The sequence below is a fragment of the Mobula birostris genome, chromosome 13 (assembly GCF_030028105.1).
Source record: "Mobula birostris isolate sMobBir1 chromosome 13, sMobBir1.hap1, whole genome shotgun sequence".
NCBI classification, from domain to species: Eukaryota; Metazoa; Chordata; class Chondrichthyes; order Myliobatiformes; family Myliobatidae; genus Mobula; species Mobula birostris.
The window spans coordinates 102,148,409-102,169,990 of NC_092382.1; the positions used below are offsets into that span (position 1 = coordinate 102,148,409).

A 21,582-nucleotide genomic window follows, 5' to 3' on the forward strand; every position below is an offset into this window, starting at 1 on the left:
TAAGGCACTGGTGAGGCCGAATCTGGAGTATTGTGTTCAGTTTTGGTCACCAAATTACAGGAAGGATATAAATAAGGTTGAAAGAGTGCAGAGAAGGTTTACAAGGATGTTGCCGGGACTTGAGAAACTCAGTTACAGAGAAAGGTTGAATAGGTTAGGACTTTATTCCCTGGAGCGTAGAAGAATGAGGGGAGATTTGATAGAGGTATATACAATTATGATGGGTGTAGATAGAGTGAATGCAAGCAGGCTTTTTCCACTGAGGCAAGGGGAGAAAAAAAAAACAGAGGACATGGGTTAAGGGTGAGGGGGGGGGGGAAGTTTAAAGGGAACATTGGGGGGGTTCTTCACACAGAGAGTGGTGGGAGTATGGAATGAGCTGCCAGACGAGGTGGTAAATGTGGGTTCTTTTTTAACATTTAAGAATATATTGGACAGATACATGGATGAGAGGTGTATGGAGGGATATGGTCCGTGTGCAGGACAGTGGGACTACGCAGAAAATGGTTCGGCACAGCCAAGAAGGGCCAAAAGACCTGTTTCTGTGCTGTAGTTTCTATGGTTCTATGGTTCTACGGAGTGTGCGATGAGACGGAGTGGAGGAAGCTTCACTATGATCAGGGACTACCACTGTTCTTCTCACCCTGGTAAACGTGGGAGCCGTGTGAATATTTCCTCTGGTGGTGTTGCACCTACCGCTTCATCCTGTGAATTGATTTCGAGAAGCCTTGAATCAAAGTTTGAACACCGTTGCCTAGATTCATCGTAAGATGTTGCAAACGTGGAGAAGAAATAACACCGTTCTTCATGTCTGAACCAACCCTTCGAACATTTTTCCTCTGAAAAGCAGGAAAAAAGAAAAAATCAATCTCCCTCCACACCGTCCAATCACACACTCCCGGGGTCACACACAGTGTGAAGGTCCCTCCACACTGTCCCATCACACATCCCGGGGTCAGACACAGAGTGAAACTCCCTCCACACCGTCCCATCACACACTCCTGGAGTCAGCCACAGAATGAAGCTCGCTCGACACCGTGGCATCACACACTTTTGTAGTCAGAAACAGAGTGAAAGTTCCTCCATATGTCCCATCAGAGACTCCGGGGGTCAGACATGGAGTGAAGCTCCTACCACGCCGTCCCATCACACATTTCTTGGTTTAGTTTTAACGTGACAATGTCTGCCTCTGTCGCATCAAACAAACACACAGGGATGTTCCCAAATAACTCTCCCAAAACACATTCCCTGGACCAGACACAGAGTGAAGATTGCAAGAACACCGTCTCAGCACATGCACGTTGTGTTAGACATGGAGTATAGTTGCTTCTACACCAACCCATCATAAAACCCCGGGGTCAGACTCAAAGTGATGCTCCCTCCAGAATATCCCAACACACAACATGTTCTCAGACACAGAGTGGAACACTTCCACACCGTCCCATCACACACTCCAAAGATCAGTTTTACAGTGATGCTCCCTCCGTAGCATTCCAACACCCGCACAGCGTGTCAGTCACAGCGTGAAGCTCCTTCCACAGTATCTTTTCACAGTCCACAGTGGTCAGACGCAGAGTGACAGTCCGACCATACAATCACATCACACACACAGTAGTTGAACACAGTGTGAGCATCGCATAGCACTGTCGCATCATACACTCCCGGTGTCAGTCGCAGAGTGATGCTCCCGCAACACCGCCCCCTGCCAGACTCCTGGAGTCACACACAGTCTGAGGCTCCCTCTAAACTGCCGGATTACACGTCCCGGGGTCAGATACCAACTCCCCCCACAGCCTCCTATCACGCATTTCCGTGTTTCCAACTCAAATTGAAGCTCGTTCACACCGACCCCTCACAATGTTCTGGAATCAATCTCAGTTGAATCTCCCTCCACGACAACCCATTACGCACTGCCAGGACCCGTCACCAGGCGTAGTTATTTCAACACCGTCCCATTACAAGCTTCAGGATTCAGATACAAGCTGCTGCCCGCCACCCCATCACAGACTTCCTGAGGGACAGACTCAAATAAGACTCAATACACACCGTCCCGTCAAACACTCCCGGGGTGAGAGACAGAAATTAGCTCCCTCCGCAACTACCAATCACGGAACCCGTTGCCGGACACTGAGGGAATCTCCTGCAACACTGTCCCATCACAGAATCTAATGGGACGAACACAGAGTAAAACTCCCTTACACTGTTACCTCAGACACACATGGGCAGACGCAGAGTGAATCTCCCTCCACACTGTCCCATCAATCAACACAGTGATCAGACAAAGATGAAGCTCCCTCCACACCGTCCCATCACGCACTTCCGGGGTCAGACACAGAGTTAATCTCCTCCACACCATCCCATCACACACTACTGTGGTCAGACACAGAGTGAATATCCCTCCACAACGTCCCATCACGCACTCCCGGGGTCAGCCACAGAATATTGCTCCCTCTGCACGGTCCCAGCGCACACTCCGAGAGTCAGAACAGAGTGAAACTTCCTCCATACGTCCCATCACAGACTCCCGGGGTCAGACATACAGTCAAGCTCCCACCACACCGTCCCATCACACACTCCCGTGTTCAGACACAGAGTGAAACTTCCTCCATATAACCCATCACAGACTCCCGGGGTCAGACATAGCGTCAAGCTCCCAATACAGCATCCCATTACACATTTCTGGGTTCAGTTGTAAAGTGACGATCTCTGCGAACCGCCCGATCACTCAGACTCGCCGGGGCAGAGACAGAGTGTAGCTCCCTGTGCCCTGTCCCATCAAACAGTAACACAGAGAAGTTCCCAAAACACGTTCCCGGGATCAGACACAGAGTGAAGATCCCAAAACACCTCTCAGTACATGCACGTTGTGTTAGACACAGAGAAACGGTTCTTCCACACCAACACATCACAAAATCCCGGGGTCACACAGAAAGTGATGCTACCTCCAGAGCATCCCAACACACAACAAGTTCTCACACACAGAGTGGTGCACTTCCACACCGTCCCATCTCACACTCCAAGGATCAGGCACACAGTTCTGCTTCCTGCTGAGCATCCCATCGCAAACACACTGCATGAGACCCAGAGTTAAGCTCATTCCACACCGTCCCATCATACACACCCAGGGTTAGACACAGAGTGAAGCTCCCTTCACACCGTCCCATCACATACTCCCCGGTCAGACACAGAGTGAATCTCCCTCCACACCGTCCCATCACACACCCAGGGTTAGACACAGAGTGAAGCTCCCTCCACACTGTCCCATCACACACTCCCCGGTCAGAAACAGAGTTAAGCTCCGTCAACACCGTCCCATCACGCATTCCCGGTCAGTCGCAGATTGAAGTTCCCTCCACACTGTCCCATCACATACTCCCGAAGTCAGATCATAGTGAAGACTCCTCCACACTGTCCCAACACACAACGCCTCTGGGATCACACACAGACTGAGGCTCCCTCCAAAATGCCCTATGATACGTTCCGGGGCCAGATACAAACTCCCCCCACAACTACCGATCACGCATTTCCCTGGTCAGACTCTAACTGAAGGTCGTCCACACCGTCCCATTACCCTCTCCGGCTGTCAGACACAAATTGAATCTCCCTCCACAGCACCTCATTAAACACTCTTGGGACCCGCCACAAGGTGTAGCTCCCTCAACACCGTCCCATAACAAACTTCAGGAGTCAGTTACAAGCTCCTTCCCACCATCCTATCACATACTTCCTGAGGGGCAGGCACAAATAGAATTTCAATCCACACCGTCCAGTCACACACTCCCGGTGTGGGACACAGGACTTAGCTCCCTCCGCAACTTCAAATCATGCAACTCATTGCCAGACGCTGAGGGAATCTCGTTCAGCACTGTCCCATCACAGAATCCAGGGGACTAACACAGAGTGAAACTCCCTTACACTGTTACATTAGACCCACCCGGGGTCAGACACAGAATGAAACTCTCTCTCTCTCTCCACGGCCCCATCAAACACACATTGGTTCAGACTGCACGCTGCTCACTGTCACATCACACGTTCTTGCGGACAGACACAGAGTGAAGCTCCATCAACACCGTCTCAGAACACACCCGGTAACAGACACGGAATGGAACTCCCTCAGGACCGTTCCATCACGGTCTCCCGGTGTCAGACATAGAGTGAAGTTCACTCCACACCATCCCATGACACGCACCCAAAGTCAGACATAGAGTGAATCTCCATCCATACCGTCCCATCACACAATCCTGAGATCAGATACGGAATGAAACTACCTCGGCATCACAGACACCGGATTCAGTTACAGAGTGCAACAGCCTGCACGCCATCCAATCACACACCTCCTAATGGGTCAGACACAAATTGGGCTTCCATCCACAATGTCCCGTCACGCACTCTCGGGAACAGACGAAGGATGAAGTTCTTGTCTCACGTTCCCATCATACTCTTCCGGTGTGAGACACAGAGTGACGCTCCTTCCACACTGTCCCATCACACACTCCACGGTTCAGCCTCAGACTGAAGCTTTCTCTCCACCTCACTATCACACACTCCATGGGTCAGACATGGAGTGAAGCTCCCTGCACACTCTCCTAACACAGAGTCCTGCAGGCAAACACAGAGTGAACCTACTCCAACACTACCGCGTTACACCCGCCCGTGATCAGATAGGAAATGAAACACTCTCGCCACCATCCCACTGCATACTGCCGTGGTCAGACACAGTATGATGCTCCTTCTACCCTGTCACATCACATAACACAGGGGTCAGAAAACGAGAGAAGCTCCCTCCGCACCGTTCTATCACTCACTCCTGGCATCAGACACAGAGCGGAAAACCATCCAGGCACGCGCCACTGTTCCCGGTGTCAGACACACACATAACCGCCCTCCCAAACGCAGTCACCCACCCCTACCTCCGCTATTCCTTCCCATCACACGCACGCTGTGTCACAAACAGAGTCCAATGATACACACACGGGGTGAGACACTTTAAGCTTCCTGCACACGGTCAGATCACACAATAAGATGGTCAGGCGCAGATGGAATCTCTCTCTCCGCCGTCCCATCACACGCTACAGGTGTTAGACGTGGAGTGAAGCTCCCGTCCGCATTGTCCCATCACACACTCCCGGAGTCAGACAGAGAGTTTTGCTCCCTCTACAAACCCTCGCCACGTACTGCCTGGGTCAAAAACAGAGTGAATCTCTCTCTCTCTCTCTCCATGGGCTCATCACACATTTCAGCGGTCAGACGTGGAGTGATGTTTCCTGCACACCTTCCAAATACACTCTTCCCCGTGTCAGATTCTGAATGTTACTCCTTCCACACCGTTTCATTACGCACTCTCGGGGTCAGACACAGAGTGAAACTACCTGCACACCGCCCCTTATACATGCCCTGAGTAAGAGATCAGAATTTAGATCCTTTCCCAAAGTCCAATCTCACACAGCCTTGATCAGACACACTGTGAATCTCTCTCTCCACAACCCCATCACACACTCCAGCGGTTAGACACGGAAAGAGACTGCCTTAGCACACACGACAAATAACAGAGGGAGACCGATTCTCCCTCTACGTCTTCTCAACACACCACAGAGCAAACTGTCTGACACAGAGGGAACCTGCCTCCTCACCGTCCAATCACACACTCCCGAGAATAACACAGTGCGAATCTCCTTCCTCTCGTCCAATAACACACTGCCGTGGGTAGACACAGAAAGAATCTCCCTCCGCACGGCCACATCACACACCACCGAGTCTAACAAAGTGTGAATCTCCCTCCTTACGGTTCATCACACAGTCCCTGGCGACTCACAGAGTGAAGCTCTCTCTGAACCGTCCCATCATCCCTCCCCACCCCCCCCCCCCCACCGTGTTCACACACAAAGCGAAATTCCGCCCTCATCCTCCCATGGCATACTCACGGGGTCAGACTACCTTCACAACATCCAGTAACACAATCCGGTGTCACATAGAGTGAACGCCCTCTGCACTGTCCCATCACACACTCTCGGAGACAGACACAGACGTTCTCTCTCCCTACGATCCCATTACACACTCCGGGAATCAGATAGAGTGTGATGCTCCCTCCACACCGTCCCATCACACTCGCGGATACAGTCACAGAGTGAATCCCCCTCTGCAGCGTCCCATCACTCACTCCCGGATTCAGACACAGGGTGAAGCCCCCTCTGCAACGCCCCGTCACACACTCCCGGGTTCAGAGTGAAACTCTCTCTCAGCCAATCCATAACACCATTCAGGGGTCAGACCTTGGGTGAAGCTCTCTGGGCCCTGTCCGATCACACAAACCGCCTGTCAGACACAGAGTGAAGGTGGATCCATACCGTCCCATCAGAGATTTCCGGAGTCAGACATAGAGTGAAGCTGTAAAGATACGTCTCACAATCCTCTGGGCAGGCACAGAGTGAATCCACCTCCACAACGTCCCGTCATACTCTCGTGGGTTCAGTGATAAAGTGAAGCTTTCTCCTCGCAGCACCATCACACACTCACCGGTCAAACACAGAGAGGGAATCTCCCTCCATACCGTCTCTTCACACACTCCCGATGTCGAGCACAGAGTGACGCTTCCTCTCTCTGTGTCTGCCCTGTGATGAGGAGCGGGTTAAAGATTGGAATGATGCCTCACCTCTTCGGCTAGTCAACAATTCACAGATTTGAGCCTTGGTTTCCTTCACAGCTTTGTACTTCGCTTCCATCTCATTGATCTTGGATTGAAGGGTTGAGTTGAACTCATGGTAGTTTCGGTCGAGGATGCACTTGGACTGACGAATATGTGATACTGAGAGAGATAGTGAAGGATGATTAGCGTTTACAGTGACACGTGATTCAGCAACACGCTACCGAGCGGGCTACAGAGAGTGTTGTGTCAATGTCACGGTGAAGGTCGTCACAGTGAGAGGTGTCGGCCTGTCGTGTCACGCTGAGGGGTATATTAATGTGTCAGTGAAGGTTATGTTGTTGTCACAATGAGGTCTGCGTCAATATCACGCGGATCATGTTCGAGTTGTTGTGAAGGACGTGGAGGTGTCACCGTGATAGCTGATTCCGTGCCCCGGCGAGAGTTGTGCCGGGCCACAATGAAGTGTACCTCGAGGTCACGGCGAGGGAAATGTCAGAGTAAGGTGCCTGGTGCTGTCACGGTGAGTGGAGTATCTGTGTCATGGTATGGGGTGTGCTTGTCTCACAGAGAGGAATGTTTTTGTGTCACGGTCAGAGACATGTCATTGCGACGGTGGTTGTAACAGTGTCAGGCTGAGGTGTTCTGGTATCACGCTAAGAGGTTTGCCTGTGTCAGAATGAGGTGTGTGTAATTGCCTCTGTGAGCGGTGCATCGGCGTTATGTTGAGCGGTGATACTGTCTCGGTCAGGGGTGTTACAGTGACTTCTGAGTCTTTGTCTCGAGGCGGTGAGGATCACGTCGAGGAGCGTGAATGTGTCACAGTGTACGGTACCTCAGTGTCACAGTGAAAACCGTGTCGGGGTCATTTTGAGGTGTGTTTCGCTGTCGCCTTGAGGAGTTTATCAGTAACACGGTCAGTGGGAATGTCGATGTTACAGTGAGGGGTACATTGCGGTCAGTGTGACTGCCACGGGTGTGTCACGGCGATGTTCCGTGTCCGTGTTGCGGTTAGGAGTGTATCTGTGTCTCGTTGAAGGTCGTGACCCTGATACGGTGACTGAATTGTTCACGTTCTGGTGAATGGCGTGCCGGTGTCAGGGTGAGTCTTAATTGTGTTACGGTGAAGGCTATGTCTTTATCATGGTTATAAGCCATATGACCATAAGACAAAGGAGCAGAAGTCGGCCATTCGGCCCGTCGAGTCTGCTCCGCCATTTTATCATGAGCTTTACCATTCTCTCATTTAGTCCCTCTCCCCCGCCTTCTCACCATAACCTTTGATGCCGTGGCTACTCAGATACCTATCAATCTCTACCTCCACTGCCGCCCGTGGCAACAAATTCCGTAGACTCACCACCCTCTGGCTAAAAAAAAAAAATCTTTGCATACAACAGGAATTCTGCAGATGCTGGAAATTCAAGCAACACATATTAAAGTTGTTGGTGAACGCAGCAGGCCAAGCAGCATCTGTAGGAAGAGGTGCAGTCGATGTTTCAGGCCGAGACCCTTCGTCAGGACTAACTGAAGGAAGAGTGAGTGAGGCATCTCTGTTTTGAATGGGCGCCCTTCAATCCCTAAATCATGCCCTCTCGAACTAGACTCCCCCATCATGGGACACAACTTTGCCACATCCACTTTGTCCATGCCTTTGAACATTCGAAATGTTTCTATGAGGTCTCCCCTCATTCTTCAAAACTCCAAGGAATACAGTCCAAGAGCGGACAAGCGTTCCTCATATGTTAACCCTCTAATTCCCAGAGTTATTCTAGCAAATCTTCTCTACACCTTCTCCAACGTCAGCACATCCTTTCTCAAATAAGGAGCCCAAAACTGCCCACGGTACTCAGATTGATGTCTCACCAGCGCCTTATAGAGCCTCAACATCACATCCCTGCTCCTATACACTGTTCCTCCAGAAATCAATGCCAACATCACATTCGCCTTTTTCACCACGGACTCAACCTGGAGGTTAACCTGAAGGGTACCCTGTACGAGGATTCCCAAGTCCCGTTGCATCTCAGAACTTTGAATTCTTTCCACATTTATATAATACTCTGCCCGTTTATTTCTTCGGCCAAAGTCCATAACCATACACTTTCCAACATTGTATTTCATTCGCCACTTCTTTGCCTATTCTTCCAATCCATCCAAGTCTCTCTGCAGACTCTCCATTTCCTCAGCACTACCGGCCCCTCCACCTATTTTAGTTTCGACAGCAAACTTCGCCACAAAGCCATATATTCCATAATCCAAATCGTTGATGTACAATGTAAAAAGAAGCGGCCCCATCAAGGAACCCTGTTGAACACCACTGGTAACCGGCAGCCAACCAGAATAGGATCCCTTTACTCCCACTCTCTGTTTCCTGCCAATCAGCCAACGCTCTATCCACGTATATAACTTTCCCCTAATTCCATGGGTGCTCATCTTGTTAAGTAGCCTCATGTGTGGCACCTTGTCAAAAGCCTTCTGAAAATCCAAATATACAACTTTCTCTGCATCTCCCTTGTCTGCACTACCTGTAATTTCCTCAAAATATTTGAAATAGGTTTGTCAGGCTGGATTTTCCTTTAAGGAATGCATGCTGAGTTCTGCCTATCTTGTCATATGCCTCCAGGCACTCTGTAACCTCATCCTTGACAATCGACTCCAACAACTTCCCAAACACCGATGTCAAGCTAACATGTCTATAATTTCCTTTTTGCTTCCTTGCCCCCTTCTTGAATAGCGGGGTGACATTTGCTATCTTCCAGTCCTCCGGAACCATGCCAGAATCTATCGAGTTTTGAAAGATCATCGCTAGTGCCTCCGCAATCTCCACAGCTGCTTCCTTCAGAACACAAGGGTGCATTCCATCTGCTCCGGGAGATTTATCTACCTTTAGACTATTCAGCGTCCTGAGTATATTCTCTGTCGTAATTGTGACTGCGCACACTTCTCTTCCGTGCCAGCCTTGAGTGTCCGTTATACTGCTGGTGTCTTCCTCAGTGAACACTGATGCAAAATACTCGTTCAGCTCCTCCGCCATCTCCTTATCTCCCATTACAATTTCACCAGCATCATTTTCTATCGGTCCTATGTCTACTCTCACCCGTATTTTGCTCTTTATATACTTGAAAAAGCTTTTAGTATACTCTTTGATATTATTTCCTAGTTTCCTTCCATAGTTAATCGTTTCCCTCTTAATGACCTACTTAGTTTCCTTTTGGAAGCTTTTAAACATTTCCCAACCCTCTATCTTCCCACTATTTTTTGCTTCCTTGTATGCCCTCTCCTTTGTTTTAACTTTGGCTTTGACTTCTCTTGTCAACCACGGTTGCATTCTTTTTCCATTCGAAAATTTCTTCTTTTTTGGAATACACCTGTCTTACCCCTTCCTCACTTCTCACATAAACTCTAGCCACTGCTGCTCTGCCGTCTTTTCCGCCAGTGTCTATTTCCAGTCAACTTTGGCTAGCTCCTCTCTCATGCCGCTGTCATTTCCTTTACTCCACTGAAATACTGACACATCGGATTTCGGCTTCTCTTTCTCAAATCTCACAGTGAACTCAATCATGTTATGATCACTGCCTCCTAAGAGTTCCCTCACCTCAATCTCTCTAATCACCTCCTGTTCATTACACAATACCCAATCCAGTACAGCCGATCCCCGAGTGGGCTCAACAACAAGCTGTTCTAAAAGCCATCTCGCAAACATTCTACAAATTCTCTCTCTTGAGATCCAGTGCCGACCTGATTTTCCCAATCCACTAGCATGTTAAAATCCCCCACAATTATCATAACACTGCCGTTCTGACAAGCCTTTTCTATTTCCAGTTGTAATTTGTAGTCCACAACTCTGCAGCTGTTTAGAGGCCTATAAATAACTGCCATCAGGGTCCTTTTACCCCTGAAATTTCTTAGCTCAACCCAAAAAAATTCTACACCTTTCGATCCTATGTCACCTCTTTCTAATGATTTAATATCATGCCTTACCAAGAAAGACACGCCTCCCCTTCTGCCTACCTTCCTAAACTTCCAACACACCGTGTTTCCTTGGACGTTCAGCTCAGATTTTATTTCCTTACTTCTACAAGGCTGCTTCTTCCTATACGTTCTGTCCTTGCTTTTAGCCAGAATATACTATTGTTGGGGACTCTAATGAGACTCTTGGAAAATCTTCCACTGTTATTTACCCGTCGCACTACATTATATGTGTTCCCAGTTTAAATTCTCTCACATCCCATTTTTGTGTTACGTTGTGGGGTTTATCGGTGTCACGGGGAGAGGACGATTTGTGTCAGGTTGAGGGCGATGTCGGTGTCACGGTGTGGGGCTTATCGTTACCAGGGTTTTGAGAGCATCGGTGTCAGAGTGCGGGGCGGGCGCGGCGTCACGTGGCGTGTCCCTGTCAGTGTGAGGGGAGTGAAGGTTCTTGGTGAGTGTGTGTCGCTCTGTGTCACGGCGAAGAACGTGTCGTCACAGTGGATGGCTCGTGTCAAATTGAGCGGTGTGCTGTTATCACGATGAGGGGTGAGTAGGCGAGCTGTGAGGGGCGTGTCGGTGTCACGATGGGGGATGTATTGTTTTGACGGCGACCCTTATGTAGGTGATGCGGTGAGCGTTGGTGTCACGATAAGGGACGAGTCGGTTTGAAAATGAGGAACGTGACTCTGTCATAGTGAGGGATGTGTCTGTGTCAAAGTGCGGGACTTGCGAGTGCCACGGCGAGGTGCGTGTCGGTGTTAGAGTGAATCGTTATTACAGTGGGGGTGTGTCGGTATCAGGTTGAGGGATTTGTGGTATTATGTTGACGGATGTGTTGGTGGGGTCGTGTCAGGGTCACGGTGAAGGATGTGTGGTAGTCATGGTCAGGGGCCCGTCAGTACCACTGTGAGGGGTGTGTTGGTACCGCAGTGAAGGCAGTTTCCCAGTAATGTTCGGAGTGTATCGCTGTTATAGTGGCCATTTTCATTTTCTGCGGTTTGGTCGTTACGACCGGTGTTAAACTCACCATGAACCCTCCAGCAGATACCCGTGATAATGAGGGTCGCTGTTAAAACGCAGATTAGCCATATGCTTGAGTCTGATCTGTCTCTCCCTGTGGGTCGTTCACTGACCATGTCGTCTGTGGAAAAATCGTTCCTCGACATTGTTAATTGTCATTTTCCCTGATCTATTCCACCCCTGATCGTCCCACTCTCTGAGTTCAAATCAGTCTCTCCCCTCCTGAAGAGCAGTGGACATAAATCACAGAAAAATACAGGCCCTTCGCTCACAATTCTGTGCTATACTAGTGAAATCCTTTCTGCCTTCGCAATCTCCATATCCCTCCAATCCAGTTAGATTCTCCCAGTCTACCTCTTGCCGTGGAGATTGGCCACAAGAATATTCTGTTCTAGCTCCACAACTCCTTTCAGCTTCCTGACTTTCACGCTGTTTCCCCTTTCCTAAACGATGCATCTAACTTCATCCCAATATGTCCTCCCGATCACCCCTCAGCTTTCCGAATGATCCTGTGTTCATCCAGTTCCAGTTCCAACTCCTCAACGCCGAGTGTTGGAAGCTGTATCCGGATGCACTTCTCACAGGTGAAGACGTCAGAGACACTTGAGGTCTTCCTGCATTCCCATGTCCTACAAGAGGAACATTCAATTCTGCAGCCAGGCATGCCTACTGTTCTAAAAGAGCAATTATAAAAAAGGAAACAGTAAAATAACGGAAAATACATCTATGTGCTTTCTCTCAACCGAGACTCTCCTCGCTGAATCATCGAAGAGCTAAAACCTCAAATCCCCACGATAGCACTGCCCACTCCAATTATTGGCTCTCGGCTTGCACCGGCCCTTTCTAATAAATTCCGGACCCTGATTGGTTGCTCTTCAAATGCTGATACTTCCTCTAATCGCTGCTTTTTAATGGCCACTCGCCGACCAGTGTGAGTGACACTTACTTGGCTCCTGATCTCTGCTTGGAGACACTGAAACCAGATATCTGTCTGACTTAGACACAGAGGGAGTCTCCCTCCATACCGTTCCATCTCCCTCACGGAGTCAGACAGAGAGTGAACCCCACTCCCCCCCACCCCCCACAACGATCCAGTGCAAAAGATCGTGGTTAGGCAAGTAATTAAGCTTCATCCACATTGTTCTATCACACACGTCCGGCTATAGACACAAAGAGAATCTCCCTCTTTCCCGTCCCTAATACATTCCCAGGGTCAGACAAAAATACTGCACAACGTCCTAACACACACACCCTGAGTTAGACACTGAGTAATGTTCTCTCCACACAGTCGCAACACGCACTATCAGGGTTCAGCCACAGAGGGGAGCTGCATCCACCGCGTCTCATAACACGCTATTCAGTTCAGATATTTTATGAATTCGCCCCCTTCCTCCTGCTCCATCGAGGCCCACGCTACCGGATTCAGAAAAAAAAAGAGTCGAAGCTCCCTCCCTCCCCTCTGCTCTGTGTGTGTGTGTGTGTGTGTGTGTGTGTTTGGGTGTGTGTAGTGTGTGTGTGTGCGTGTGTGTGGGGGAGGGGGGGCTGCGTGTGCGTGTGTGTGTGTGTATGTGTCTGTCTGTGTGAACGGATGGGCTGTGGAGAACTATAGTAACGGCGATATCGAGGAGCAGATCGGGAAATAGGTCCTCGAAAGGTGTAATAATAAATTTGTCGTGAAGGAGTTTTAATTTCCCAAATATCGATTGCCATCCCCTCAGAGCAAGCGGTTTAGAAGAGGGGTGGAGCTTGTTAGGTGTTTTAGGAAGTTTTCTTCACACAATACGGAGATAAGCCTACAAGAGGAGAGGCTGTACTTGTTTGGTATTGGGAAACTCACTTGGTCAGGTGTCAGATATCTCAGTGGGAGAGTCTTTTGGAGAGAGTCATCATAATTCCATCTCCTTTGCAATAGCATTGGAGAGAGATAGGAACAGACAAGTTAGAAAAGCGTTTAAAAAGTGTACGGGTAATTATGAGGCCATCATGCAGGAAAATGGAGGCTTAAATTGGAAACAGATGTTCTCAGGGAAAAGTCGGAGGCAATGTGGCAAATATCCAGGTGATATTTGTCTAGAGTTCTGCATATCTACGTTGCATTGAAACAGTGAAGTTATGGTAGGGTACAGGAACAGTGGCGTACAAAGGGTGCAATAATTCTCGAAAGAAGAAAAAAAAAGTTTCTCAAGGTTCACTGAGGTAGGAAATGTTAGAGATCCAGAAGATTACAAGGCTAATCTTGTAATCTTGAAGGCAGCATACATGAGGTTTAGGAAGCAGGGATCAGATGGGTTTATTGAGGAATATAGGGAAGCAAGAAAAGAGCTTATGAAGGGGATGAGAAGAGCAAGAAGGGGGCATGGGAAGGCCTTGGCTCGCAGGGTAAAGGAAAACCCCAAGACATTCTTCAATTCTGTGAAGAAAAAAAGAATGACAGGAGTGAAGGTAGGACCAATTAGAGGTACAGGTGGGAAAACGTGCCTGGAGGCTGTGGAAGTGAGCGAGGTCCTCAATGAATACTTCTCTTCGGTATTCACCAATGAGAGGGATCTTGTTGATGGTGAGGAGAATATGAGTGAGTTTGATGTTCTGCAGCATGTTGATAATAAAGGAGAGGAGGTGTTGGAGTTGCTAAAATACATTAGGTCGGAAAAGTCCCCGGGGCCTGACGGAATATTCCCCAGGCTGCTCCACAAGACGAGGGAAGAGACTGCTGAGCCTCTGGCTAGAATCTTTATGTCCTCGTTGTCCACCGGAATGGTACCGGAAGATTGGAGGCAGGCGAATGTTGTCCTTTTGTTCAAAAAACGGCATAAGGGATAGTCCAGTAATTATACACCAGTGAGTCTTACGTCTGTGGTGGGAAACCTGTGGAAAAGATTCTTAGATACGGGATCTTTGGGCATTTAGAGAATCATGGTCTGATCAGGGACAGTCAGCATGGCTTTGTGAAGGGCAGATCGTGTCTAACAAGCCTGATAATATTCTTTGAGGAGGAGACCAGGCATATAGATGAGGGTAGTGCAGTGGATGTGATCCATATGGATTTTAGTAAGGCATTTGACAAGGTTCCACACGGTAGGCTTATTCAGAACATCAGAAGGCATAGGATCCAGGGAGGTTTGGCCAGGAGGATTTAGAATTGCCATGTCTGCAGAAGACAGAGCGTCGGGGTGTAGGGAGTATATTCAGCTTGGAGGATTGTGACCAGTGGTGTCTCACAAGGATCTGTTCTCGGACCTCTACCTTTCATGATGTTTATTAACGACCTGGATGTAGGGGTAGAAGGGTGGGTTGGCAAGTTTGCAGACGGCACAAAAGTTGGTGGTGTTGTAGAGAGTGTAGAGAGTGTAGAGGATTGTCGAAGATTGCAGAGAGACATTGATAGGATGCACAAGTGAGCCGAGAAGTGCCAGATGGTGTTCAAACCGGAGAAGTGTGAGGTGGTACCATTTGGAAGGGCAAACTCCAAGGCAGAGTGCAAAGTAAATGGCAGGATACTTGGTAGTGTGGAGGAGCAGAGGGATCTCGGGGTACATGTCCACAGATCCCTGAAAGTTGCCTCACAGGTGGATAGGATAGTTAAGGAAGCTTATGGAGTGTTAGCTTTCATAAGTCGAGGGATAGAGTTTAAGAGTCGCGATGTAATGATGCAGCTCTATAAAACTCTGATTAGGCCACACTTGGAGCACTGTGTACAGTTCTGGTTACCTCACTAGAGGAAGGATGTGGAAGCATTGGAAAGGGTACAGAAGAGATTTACTAGGATGCTGCCTGGTGTAGAGAGTATGCATTGTGACCAGAGATTAAGGGAGCTAGGGCTTTACTTTTTGGAGAGCAGGATGAGAGGAGACATGATAGAGGTGTACAAGATAATAAAAGGAATAGATAGAGTGGATAGCCAGAGCCTCTACCCCAGGGCACCACTGCTCAATACAAGAGGACATGGTTTTAAGGTAAGGTGTGGGAAGTTCAAGGAGGATATAACACGAACGTTTTTTACTCAGTGGTGGTTGGTGCGTGGAATGAACTGCCTGAGTCAGTGGTGGAGGCAGATACACTAGTGAAGTTTAAGAGACTACTCCTCAGGTATATGTAGGAATTTAAGGTGGGGGCTTATACTGGAGGCAGGGTTTGAGGGTCGGCACAACATTGTGTTCCGAAGTGCCTATAATGTGCTGTAGTGTTCCATGTTCTATGTTCTGATAGGAAGCAGCTTAAGAAGGAAATTAGGAGAGCCAGAAGGGGCCATGAGAAGGTCTTGGCCTTCACGACTCAGGAAAACTCCAGGGCAATTCTACAAGTAGGTGAAGAGCAAGAGGGTAAGACGTGGAAGAATGGGGCCTATCAAGTATGACAGTGGGAAAGTGTGTATGAAACCGGAGGAAATAGCATAGGTACTTAATGAATACTGTATTCAGTATTCACTGTGCTTAAGATCTTGGTGATTGTCGTGATAAGTTACAGCAAACCGAAAAGCTTGTGCATTTATATATTAAGAAAGAGCGTGTGCTGGCGCGTTTTGAAAGCATTAAGTTGGATAAGTCGCCGGGACCGGATGGGATGTACCCCAGGCTACTGTGGGAAGCGAGGGGGGAGATTTCTGAGTCTGTGGTGATGATCTTTGCATTAGCAATGGGCACGCGAGAGTTTCCAGAGGATTGGAGGGTTACAGATGTTGTTCCTTTATTCAGAAAGGGAGTATAGATAGTTCAGGAAATTATAGACCAGTGAGTCTTATCTAAGTGGTTGGTAAGTTAATGGAGAAGATCCTGAGAGGCAGGTTTTATGAATATTTGGAGTGGAATAATGTGATTAGGAGTAGTCAGCATGGCTTCATCAAGGGCAGGTCATACCTTACGAGCCTGATTGAATATTATGAAGATGTGACTAAACACATTGATGAAAGAACAACAGTAGATTTAGTGTATCTGGATTTCGGAAAGGCATTTGATAAGGTACACCATGCAAGGCATATTGAGAATGTAAGGAGGCATGGGATGCAAGGGGTCATTGCTTTGTGTCTACAGAACTGGCTTGCCCACAGAAGGCAAAGAGTGGTTGTACTCGAGTCATATTCTGCATGGAGGTCGGTTACCAGTGGAGTGCGTCAGGGATCTGTTCTGTGACCCTCAGTCTTCGTGATTTTTATAAATGTCGTTGATGAGAAAGTGGAGTAATATATTAGTAGGTTTCCTGATGACACAAATGTTGTTCTCTGGCAGAGGAAATGAAGGAGCTGCACAACGTGAGGGCGGTGTGGCGCGGCCTGCAGTCTGTGCTGCCCCCTAGTGTTCACACGGCAGAAGTCAAGATCTGCTGCGGTCGATTGAACATTATGGTAAATTCCATTGTCGCAGGGCCTCAGGTAGGTTGGAGGTGTTGGGGATAGTGTGGAGGGCTGTCAGGAGTTACAGCGGGACACTGATAGGATGCAAAGCCGGACTGAGGTGTGGCAGATGGAGTTCAACCCAGAAAAGTGTGAAGTGGTTAATTTTGGTAGGTCAAATATGTGGCAGAATGTAGTATTAATGGCAAGACTCTTGGAATTGAACGTAGGCCCGAGAAGTAATACTGCAGCTTCATAGGACCCTGATCAGACCACACCTGGATAACTCTGCTCAGTTCTGGTCGCCTCAATACAGGAAGATGTGGAAGCCATTTTAAAGAAACAGAGGAGATTTACAAGGATGTTGCCTGGATTGGGAAGCATGCCTTATGAGAATAGGTTGAGTGGACTCGGCTTTTTCCCCTTGGAGCGCCGGACAATGAGAGGTGACCTGATAGAGGCCTATAAGATGATGAGAGACATTGATCGTGTGGATAGTCAAAGGCTTTTTCCCAGGGCTGAAATGGTTGCCACAAGAGGACACAGGTTAAAGCTGCTGGGGAGCAGGTATAGCGGAGATGTCAGGTGTAAATGTTTTACTCAGAGAGTGGTGAGTGCGTGGAATGGCCTGCCCGCTACAGTGGTGTTGGCGGACACGATACACTATTTTAAGAGACCTTTAGATAGGTACATGGAGCTCGGTAAAATAGAAGGCTGTTGGTAAGACTAGTATTTTCTAAGGTAGGGGCGTGTCCGGCACAACTCTGTGGGCCGAAGGTCCTGTATTGTGCTGCAGTTTTTGTATGTTTCTGTGACGGAATGTGTGGAGCGGGCTTTGCTGTGAAGGCGTGCAAGCCACTGGAGTTAGTTGGGGTGAACCCACACAATCGGTTCAACCACACCGAGCATTGGAAAGTTTGAGAACCGAGAGATCGATATTCGGTTGGAAAGAGGGAGGTGTGGCCACAGACGTTAACTCTTCCACTCCCTCATCGCACTTCGCTCTGAACACAAAGAGGGAGGGGTGGAGTGGAGTGGATCACAGAGGGATGTAGGGGTGTAGGGGAGGTGTGGGATTACAGAAACAGGCCGGGGTGCAGGAGAGGTCTGTGTGACGCATGCGTGGAAGGATAAAGGGGTGGAATTCGGCACGCAGATATGGAGGTTTGTTTGCGAGGAGACAGGCGATGGAGACGGGGAGGAGTGTGTCAGCATTACAATGCAGGCTGTGGCGGTGTATCGGTGACGCAATGAAGGACGCGTCGTTGTCACGGTAAGGGGTGTGTCGGTGTCGAGGTGACGCGTGTGTCAGTCCCTTGGCACACCTCACTATTCACAGTGTTTATACCCCGGACTTGTACACCTATGTCCCTCCCTCCTTCAACACTTCCCACTATTCACAGTATAGGTCATTGCATTCCACACTGAGATTAGACTGCGATTTGGATCCCAGTTACCAGGTACACCTTTGCAAGAAAACAACTTGTCCAAATTCACTTTATCCAAATTCATTTTGATCCAAGGTAAAATTGGACGTGCTCCAATTTAGAATCCAAACCCGAGGGCCGGACCTCTCCTCTTTCATAACTACCTTGAAACTGATGGTATTTTGATCACCAGATTAAAGGTGTTCCCCTGCACAAACCTCTGACACTTGGCTTCTCTCATTTTGCAGTAGGAGATCAAGTATTGTCTTCCCTCTCGCTGGGATTTCTCCGTACCGTGTAAGTAATCTTCCCTGAATATTTTTGACAAAATCTCTCGCACTGGTGCTCTTGCAGAATGGGACTCAGTTGAAAAGCTAAAATTGCCTGCTATATCAGTCTTGTATTTCAGCAACAGTCGGTGATCTCATGCAGTTTTGTTTCTCCTAATCGAGTGGACTGTTGTCTGGTGTATAATGTAGCCCCATGAACATGGTCATACAACCCGTATTCCTCGTTTGCACCCATAATGCCTCACTTAGACGAGTTCTCTTGTCTGTTCTGACTGTGCATTGCGGCGACATGTTCTCTGCTCAGTAATGTCACACCTCCTCCTGTAAGTCCTTGGCTTTCTCACGTCTGAAAATAGGGAAACCCAAAATATTCTGCTGTCCTGCTTGCTCCCCCTACAACCAATTCTCAATAATTGCTGCAAAATCATAATTCACTGTGTCTATTCATGCCCTGATCTCACTGCCTTTTTTTTAAAGCTTCCTGCATTAAAATATACGGAGCCCAGTGCAGCAGACAGATCATGCACGACCTTTTGATTCCTGCTTTTTTTTTTTTTTGAGGTCTTAACAACATCTGTATCCATATCGACTTCGCTATCTGCTCTGGAACCCTGAATCCCACCCCCCTGCAACTCGAGTTCAACAATTCTCTCAAAAACTCCCATGCACGGTACCGGAAAAACACATCCCTCTGGGATGTCAGTTTCCCTCCAGTTGAGGTGTAAGCCGTCGTCTATCTCTTCTGTATAGATCCCACCTTCCTTGGAAAAAAAAACACAATTTTCCCAAATTCTGAAGCCCTCCCACCGACACCACACTTGAGTCACGTGGTAAACTGTATGGTCTGCCTGTGTCTGACACGCCGGGACGGGTAATGGTCCTGTCCTTTAATTTAGTAACTAAATCCCTGACCTCACTTTGCAGAACCACCTCCCCATTCATACCGATGTTATTGGTACCTGTATGGACCAGGACCTCCGGCTGCTCACTCACACACTTCAGAATCATAAGGAAGGACTGGTGTGCTGAGAGAAGAGGAAGGAAGGGGAGGAGAGTGGAGGCCACAGAAAGGGTGTTCTGATCGCAGCCTTTGGAGCAGAACTTGCGACTCACCATTTTCTTGCTCTCTGTCTCTGATTGGAGACTGTTTAATGGCCGAAATGCACTGGCCAATGAGTAGGAGTCACAAACAAGCGAGAATCCTTCCATATAATCCAATCACACACTTCTGAAAACAGATACTGAGTGATGCTCCCTCACAACGGTCCATCACACACACCCTCGATCCGGTACAGCGGGCAACTCCCTCAACCCTGTCCCGACAGACACTCCGGGGTCATACAGAGAGTGGAACTCCATCCACACCGTCCCATCACACACTTCCAGGATCAGACAAACAGCGCAGCTGCCTATATATTATCCTATCACATTCCCGGGTCAGATATGTGAAGTACCTCCCGCCCCACTGCAGCAAACTCCACTGGAGTCAGAAAAAACTGCGCAACGCTCCCCCTCCTCCAGTCTCCCCACTCACCAATATCCAGTCCTTCCGCTTTCCAGTAATCTCAAATTGAGTGTGTGTCTCTCGGAGATGGTGTGTGTGTGTGTGTGTGTGTGTGAGAGAGAGAGCGAATGGTGTGCTGCTGGAAGAGGAAGGAAGGGGAGGAGAGAGGAGGCCAGGGAAAGGGTGCTGAGACTGCAGACACTGATGCAAGTGGTGTGGAACTACCGTGCATTCAGAGCTGTGGACAGTCTCAGAACCTGGTGATAGATGTCCGGTGGAATGGGGGAGGTGCAACACCAGATGTCATCTCCCCCTCATACTTCCCACAATTGCCTGTGACACAGAGGGAGGAGAGTGGAGGGACACGTAGATGGGGAGAGTTTAGCGGGTTCAGTGTATCACGGAGACGGGGAGGGGTGCATGGGTACGTACGGGATGATAGAACCGGCGAAGTGTGCAGGGGGGAGTGTGTCACAGAGACGGGGTTGCTTATCGGTGAGGGATGGGTGACGGAGACGCGACTGGTGTAGTGGAGAATGTGACGGTGACGGCGAGCAGTGTAGGAGAGGGAGAGTTTGTCGGAGTGGGGGAAGGGTTTTGGAGAGGGTGGGTGTTATCCATACGGGTAAGGGTGTTTCACAGGTACAGTGCAGGGCGCGACTCTGTGTTTGTATCGCTGAGTGGTGAGTTTCTGCTACGGTGCAGAGCCTGTCAGTGTGTCACTGTCACGATAAGGGCGTGTTCGTGTCATCTGTGGTTCGTGTCGGTGACGCCGAAACTCTTTCAGTGTCCCTTTGAAGAACATCTCTGTGTGACAGTGAGGGTAGTGTGTCTCGTTCACAGCTGATGCAAACTGTACTGTTCAAACTGCAATAAAGTCTCACGATAAATTCCTTGGCCCCCACCCCTTTATTTTCACCATGGATGTCCAGTCCCTGTATACTTCCATCCCCCACCAGGAAGGTCTCAAAGCTCTCCGCTTCTTTTTGGATTCTAGACCTAACCAGTTCCCCTCTACTAACACTCTGCTCTGTCTAGCGTCCTTACTCTTCAGAATATCTCCTTTGGCTCCTCCCACTACCTCCAATCTAAAGGTGCAGCCATGGACACACGTATGGATCGCAGATATGCCTGCCTTTTTGTTGTGTTTCTGGACAGAGTGCGGAGGGAGATTTACGAGGATGTTTCCAGGGCTCGCGGTATGAACAGGCGTTATTCCTTGGAGCGTAGGGGTGGGTGCATAAAACCACAAGGTGCACAGATAGGTTGGGCACGCACAGTCCCCAGGTTCGGGGAATCGAGAATAAGAGGGCACAGGTTTCTGCTGATACGTGAGAGAGAGCAGAGAGATTGATTAGATGAGATTGGGGAGTGAGACGTTGGAGGGACGCGGGAAGAGTGGGCAA

At 48.9% G+C, this 21,582-nt stretch overlaps 1 long non-coding RNA gene across 1 annotated transcript; it reads right to left on the reverse strand.

The window, feature by feature from the left end:
• Positions 1-774: 774 nt before the first annotated feature.
• LOC140207773 (uncharacterized) lies at positions 775-20,392 on the reverse strand. Its single transcript, XR_011888655.1, has 4 exons — positions 20,207-20,392; positions 11,637-11,750; positions 6,650-6,802; positions 775-839 (listed from the first exon to the last, which is right to left on the reverse strand). It is a non-coding gene; the product is annotated as an uncharacterized lncRNA (long non-coding RNA).
• Between the last annotated feature and the right edge of the window lie 1,190 nt (positions 20,393-21,582).